Here is a 7,711-nt window from a genome sequence, read left to right on the forward strand (position 1 = left end):
ATAGGACTCTTTCTTTAGCTTGACGGCATCCCTTACCCCCGGAGTCCGCAATAGAGTTCAGGGATTGCCGCCGCAGCAGGCACCACAGACCTTACAGCCACAGCTCCGGGCAGCAGCATCGACAATAGAGGCGGAGAACATGGTCCACTTGGATTCTATGTCTCCAACCCCTCCCAGAATCTGGTTAAAGCTCTCCCTGGGGTGAAAGGTGAATACATCCCTGGCCAAGGGCTCTGCCAGACAGCTTACTCTATCCTGTAAACAAGTTTTTGAAGGGACTTGATCTTTTAATGTCCATGTCTGTTGCAGTTTGAAGTCTGCCAAATAATGACATTGTAAGTCTGTTACTCATGTAGAGCAACATTCCTATCTTAAAACAGCATAATTCGACGATTTGCATGTTGACTGGCAAACTGTTTAACAGTCATCTATATTGAGCACTCTTGCCAGTTTTGCTTCACTGTTTAAAATATCTTATATCTCATAAGTATCTTGTGAAATATTACCAAAAGTGCTATGAATGACACATCAATTTGTGCAAGAAGACATTGTGCGTCAATTGCCCTGTCCCCACAGCTCTTATTTATGATATCCTCAAGAAGACGAATAACAGCAGGAAGTGTGTCAATCAAGTTTCGGCAAGCAGACTGACTACATGCCCACCGTGTGTCACTGAGACAAAGTTCTCTAGGCTGGCCCTCACACATTGGCTTCTGAACTTCTGTCCACCTATGGTCTACATATGAGCCAGAAATGAAGACATACAGCCGCTGAAAAACAGCAAAAACATTTTCAGCCTCTGGCACAGATTTCATCGTGTCTGCAAGGACTGGATTTAAACCATGTGCACTGCAGTGCACAAAAAAGGCATACTTTGCTTCCTCTTTAAGTCTGGCAGAGACACCCGAGTGCTTGCCACTCATGATGGATGCCCCTCGTCATAGCCTTGCCCCACTAGATGGGATCTGTATTCCAGACCATACTTCTCAAAGCTAGAGATGATAATGGTGGTCAGGCTTGCTCCATCTAATTTATCAGCTTTCTGGAAAAATAAAATTTCCTGTGGGCAGCTCCATCGTAATAATATTTTAAAACAAAGGACAGCTGTTCCTTTTTGCTAAGATCTTTGGTTTAATCAGCAAGTAACCTGAAGACCTGCCTTTCTCTCACTTCTTTGATGATGTCACTGCATATCATGTCTGCCAAACAATCAAGAACTTCATTCTGAATGTTCTTGCTCGTGTATTTGGCATTGCAATTCAATTCAGTTCAGTTTATTTATATAGCGCCAATTCACAACACATGTCGTCTCAAGGTTCTTCACAAAAGTCAGGTACATAGATTCTAATTAATCCTAATCATTGAACAGTTCAGTCAGATTCAGTTATTTATTCAAATTGGATAAAAAGTTTTTCTATCTAAGGAAACCCAGCAGATTGCATCCAGTCAGTGACTTGCAGCATTCACTCCTCCTGGATGAGCATGTAGAGACAGTGGACAGTCACTGGCGTTGACTTTGCAGCAATCCCTCATACTGAGCATGCATGTAGCGACAGTGGAGAGGAAAAACTCCCTTTTAACAGGAAGAAACCTCCAGCAGAACCAGAACCAGGCTCAGTGTGAGTGGCCATCTGCCACGACCGACTGGAGGTTTGAGAGAACAGAGCAGAGACACAAAGAGAAAAAAGAAGCACTGATCCAGGAGTACTTTCTATGGGAAGGAAAAGTAAATGTTAATGGATGTAGCTCCTTTAGTCGTTTCATCTAGAAAGAAAGAACAGATAAACTCTGAGCCAGTTTTCAAGGTTAGTGTCTGAAAGAGAGCACATAGAGTTAGTTACAGTAGAAGCTCAGTCAGTAGCCATGTCTAGGAGAGAGAAAGGGTTAAACACTGAAAGACAGGGCCATGTGGATCATCTGTAGAAGGTGAACATTAAGTTGTTGCCAGCAGAAGCTCGGACGATGCCCCTCTCCAGAAAGGTGTCACAGGTAGACACAGTCAGGCCAGGTGTAGCTTCTAGGAAGAGAAAAGAAGGAGAACATAAAGTTAAAAACTGAAATAACAGCAAATAATGCAAAATTGGAGAATAGTGTGAGAATGTAGCGAAGAGAGTGAAAGTGGTCATTATGTCCTCCAGCAACTAAGCCTGTAGCAGCATAAGTACAGAGATAGTTTCAGTTTGTTTATTTATTTATATAGCGCTTATTTACGACAAGGTCGTTTCAAGGCACCCCACTCCAGAAAGGTGTCACCGGTAGACACAGAGCCAGGCCAGGTGTAGCTTCTAGGAAGAGAAAAGAGAGAGAACAAAGTTAAAAGCTGAAATAACAGCAAATAATGCTAAATTGGAGAGTAGTGTGAGAATGTAGCGAAGAGGGTGAAAGTGGTCATTATGTCCTTCAGCAGCCTGAGCCTATAGCAGCATAACTACAGAGATAGCTCAGGATAAACTAAGCCACTCTAACTATAAGCTTTATGAAAAAGGAAAGTTTTAAGCCTAGCCTTAAAAGTAGACAGGGTGTCTGCCTCATGGACTAAAACTGGGAGCTGGTTCCACAGGAGAGGAGCCTGATAACTAAAGGATCTGCCTCCCATTCTACTTCTAGAGACTCTAGGAACCACCAGTAAACCTGCAGTCTGAGAACAAAGTGCTCTGTTAGGAACATATGGAACAATCAGATCTCTGATGTATGATGGAGCTAGATCATTAATGGCTTTATATGTGAGGAGGAGAATTTTAAATTCTATTCTGGATTTAACAGGGAGCCAATGAAGGGAAGCTAAAATAGGAGAAATATGATCTCTCTTTTTAATTTTCATCAGAACTCTTGCTGCAGCATTTTGAATCAGCTGAAGGCTTTTAACTGCATTTTGTGGACATCCTGATAGTAAAGAATTACAATAGTCCAGCCTTGAAGTAACAAATGCATGAACTAGTTTTTCAGCGTCACTCCTGGACAGGATATTTCTAATTTTGGCAATGTTCCGGAGATGAAAGAAGGAAATCCTAGAAACCTGTTTAATATGGGATTTAAATGACATGTCCTGGTCAAAAATAACTTTATTACCGGAGGTCAATTTAATGCCATCCAGGTTAAGTGATTGACTAAGCAGTTTCTTTTTTAAAGATTCCGGTCCAAAGACGACAACTTCTGTCTTGTCTGAATTTAGAAGCAAAAAATTTAAAGTCATCCAAGTTTTATATCTTCAAGACATGCTTGTAGTCTATCTAACTGGTTGGGTTCATCAGGATTTATGGATAAGTAAAGCTGAGTATCATCAGCGTAACAGTGAAAATTTATCCCATGCTGCCTGATAATTTGACCTATTGGAAGCATATATATAGTAAAGAGAATTGGCCCAAGTACTGAACCCTGTGGTACTCCACAATTAACCCTGGAGTTTAAAGATGATTTATCATTTACATGAACAAACTGGAATCTGTCAGACAGATAAGATTTAAACCAGCCTAGCACTGTTCCCCTGATCCCTACAACATATTCCAGCCTTTTTAAGAGAATATTATGGTCGACTGGATCAAATGCAGCACTGAGATCTAACAGAACCAGAACAGACACAAGTCCATTATCTGAGGCCATAAGAATATCATTAATGACTTTCAGCAGAGCTGTTTCAGTGCTATGATGAGCTCTGAAACCTGACTGAAACTCTTCAAACAGGTCATTGCTGTATAAATGTTCACACATTTGATTAGAAACTATTTTCTCAAGAATTTTAGAAAAGAATGGAAGATTGGATATAGGTCTATAATTTATCAAGTCATTTTGATCACGTGAAGGTTTCTTAAGTAAAGGTTTAATTACAGCTAACTTAAAAACCTGTGGTTCTGATCCATTTACTAAGGATAGATTAATCATATCTAAAATGGGGCTGGTAATCAGAGGGAACACTTCCTTAAATAATTTGGTTGGGATTGGGTCTAACATACAAGTTGAAGGTTTAGATGAAGCTAATATTTCTGATAACTCAGGAAGCTCCACAGGATCAGAACAGTCCAAACACAAATCAGGTTCTACAGTTATTTCCAATGTTGTCTCACTTGCTGAGGATTAAGTAATCATCTTCAGGAGTATGTCAAAGATTTTATTTTTAATATAATCAATTTTATTTAAGAAGAATCCCATAAAGTCATGGCTGCTAAGAGCTAAGGGAATGGATGGCTCAACAGAGCTATGACTCTGTGTAAGTTTAGCAACTATACTAAAGAGAAACCTAGGATTATTCTTGTTCTCTTCTATTAATGATGAGAAATAAGCTGTTCTAGCTTGGCAAAGTGTCTTTTTATACAACAGTAGGCTATTTTTCCAGATTAAGTAAGAATCCTCTAGGTGTGTAGAGCGCCATTTTCTCTCCAATTTTCTAACATTGTGCTTTAAAGTACCCAGCTCTGAATTAAACCAAGGAGCTAGCCTCCTATGAATAATTACCTTCTTTTTCAAGGGGGCTGCATTGTCTAATGCATCACGCAATGATGAAGAAACACTATGAACAAGAGAATCAATTTGTGAAGGGGCAGAAACAGAATTATTGCCCTCCACTGTGTTTTTCAGTGATAATGAGGAAATTAAAAGTGGAACAGATTCTTTAAAGGTTGTTACAGCATTGTCTGATAATGATCTACTATAATGAAATTTTCTTTCAGGTGTGGAGTACTAGGTTAAATTAAACTCAAAGGTTATTAAGAAATGGTCAGACAGGACAGGGTTATGAGAAAATATTGTTATGTCTTTACACTCAATGCCATATGTCAGCACAAGGTCCAGAGAATGAAGACAAAGGTGGGTAGGTTTGTTAATGTTTTGTGCAAAGCCACTTGAGTCTAAGATAGCATTAAACTCTTTAGGCTATCACTTTCAGCGTCTACATGAATGTTAAAATCCCCCACTATAATAACTTTATCTGTATTTAACACTAAATCAGATAAAAGGTCTGAAAACTGATCTAAAAATTGAGAGTAAGGGCCTGGTGGACGGTACAAAACAACAAACAGAAGTGGTTTTAGTGCTTTGCAATTTGGATGAGAAAAACTAAGGATTAAATATTCAAAAGAGTTGTAGCTATTGATTGGTCTGGGACTAATCAATAAATCAGACTGAAAGATGGTTGCTACTCCTCCTCCTCACCCAGTATTTCGAGAAATGAGAAAATTTAAATAATTAGTAGGAGTTGACTCATTTATAGTAACATAATCCTCTTGCTGCAGCCAGGTTTCTGTGAGGCAAAATAAATCAATCTGATTGTCACAAATCAGGTCATTAACTAGCAAAGTCTTTGAAGAGAGAGATCTTATGTTCAGTAAGCCACATTTAATTGTTTTATTTTTCTTTTTAGTCTGAGTTGGGTTTATTTTAATGAGATTTTCATGATTTCCTCCTTTTAGATTGTTGGGTTTATGATTATTGATTGATCAATCTTGATCAATAATTATAATTACAAATCATAATCTGACAAAATCAACTTCTTAACCAAAATCCTCATTTATGAATCGAGACCAGAGATGTTTCTGGTGTTGTAATTGTGGCTCAACGCCTTTGACAATTACAACCGTTAAATACTCCGTAATAATTAATAACTATTGCCGGAGATGCCACTGTTTAATCGACCGTTTCTGTCGAAACGTGTGGAATGTTAACCTTAGCAGCTCCGACTGTACTCAGTGATCTCCTGATCATAAAACTTCCCCCCAACTCCTGAGCACAAAGGATTCTAACTTTTGGCGGCAAGCTAGCACAGTGAGGTTGAAGACAAAAGGGAAATGGAGAATTTTACCATGAGGTCGTTTTAACAGTCCAGTCTTACAACGCACCCGCGTTGACTCTCAGATGGTGAAACACAAGCAGCTCTAGGACCGCGACGGATCCCTATATCAAAATAACACATCAAAGTTTCAATAAGCAAGGTTACATGCACATATTATTCAGAACACATGAGATTCTAACCAGCGATTCTGATCGCTTCTACAACCTCTGACCCTGCCCAGGCCTTCTAATAAAGAAATAAAAGATTAAATAAAAGATGGGTTTTACTTGGTGAAGTTTCCTTCTGGGGCAGCGAGTGAGAGGAAAAAGGGGGGTTTGAAGCGTTGTGCGCGTCCGCAGTTACACTCCAAGAGAACAGTCAGTCCCGTCCTTTTGTCTTCTTGACGAAAAGGAAAAATAGGATCTGACCCTCAGCAGTCGACTAGGGGTGAAACACGATGGCGGTTCGTTCCTCGAACTCCGTGTTTTTAGTTATGTGTTAAACTCACGTCTTCGATCGGCAAAGTGAAATTTATGGCCTTCCTAGTCTAGAAACCTCAGATATGAATTGTTCGTTGGCCAACGAGAGAGAGAAATAACTGAAGACTCCACGTGGGATCTCTTTTACTTCCAAGGACGCTCCAGTTGCGTGGCAACCCCGTCAAGATTGCCAGCTGAAAGCGAGTTTTAAAAATGTCCGCCTTCCTATATAGCGTCTTGTGACGTCAGACTTGGGGCGTGTCATATCAGCCGCCATGTCCTGGATACAAAATGGCCGAAAGCAGCAGGAGGCCTGGTGTCTGTGCAAGTAGTCCAATATTCAGCAACAAGTGGTCCAACAAGATTATTTTTTAATCTATTCAATTTTGGCCGTGGGCGAGACACTGTCTTAATAGGGTAATGGGTGGGTAGCAGTACAGAAGCTGCAGAGAGGAGTGTTAAACTATGACCCTGCTTCCTGGTCTGAACCCTGGGTTGTCAGAGTTCTGGAGAACTAATAAATTCGGCCAGATTCCTAGAAAGAAGAGCTGCTCCATCCAAAGTGGGATGGATGCCGTCTCTCCGGATCAGACGAGGTTTTCCCCAAAATGTTCGCCAATTATCAATGTAGCCCACATCGTTTTCTGGACACCACCTAGACAGCCAGCGGTTGAATGACAGCATGCGGCTAAACATGTCGTCACTGGTCAGATCGGGCAGGGGACCAGAGAAAATGACAGAGTCCGACATTGTTTTGGCAAACTTACACACCGAAGCAACACTAACTTTGGTGACCTCCGATTGAAGTAACCAGGAGTCATTACCGCCAGCGTGAATAACAATCTTACTGTATTTATGCTGATCCTTAGCCAGCAGTTTCAGGTATGATTTGATGTCGCCCGTTATGGCCCCTGGCAGACATTTGACTATGGTCGCTGGTGTCTCTAGTGCCACGTTTCTGACTATGGAGCTGCCAATTACCAGGGTTGGCTTCTCAGCGGGTGTGTCGCTGAGTGGGGAAAATCTGTTAGAAATGCAGACCTGTGGTGACCTGTGGGCTGGGATCTAGGACTATGCTTTCTACGTACCGTCACCCAGCCGGCCTGAGGCCCCGGCTGCGTGGGCTCTGCTGAAGGACTGCTATGGGGAGCTACCCTCGGTGGCTCCATGCTGGCTAAGGGGCCTTGACTATCTGCTGGTTTTTCAACAGCGCGGAGCCGGGCCTCCAATTCCAACACCCTCGCCTCCAAAGCTACAAAAATGCTACATTTATTACACGTCCCATTATCACTAAAGGAGGCAGAGGAGTAATTGAACATCTGACACAGAGAGCAGGAGAGAGGAGGAGACTCAGAGAGAGAAACAGCAGAACGGGTAGCCATGGTGGAACTAAAGCTAAAGCTAAGCTAGCGACCCTTTACCACTACAAGAAAAAACCGTGTAAAACACGGAGAGTCCCCAAATGTTAAAT

The sequence above is a fragment of the Girardinichthys multiradiatus genome, chromosome 9 (genome assembly GCF_021462225.1).
Source record: "Girardinichthys multiradiatus isolate DD_20200921_A chromosome 9, DD_fGirMul_XY1, whole genome shotgun sequence".
Lineage (NCBI taxonomy): Eukaryota > Metazoa > Chordata > Actinopteri > Cyprinodontiformes > Goodeidae > Girardinichthys > Girardinichthys multiradiatus.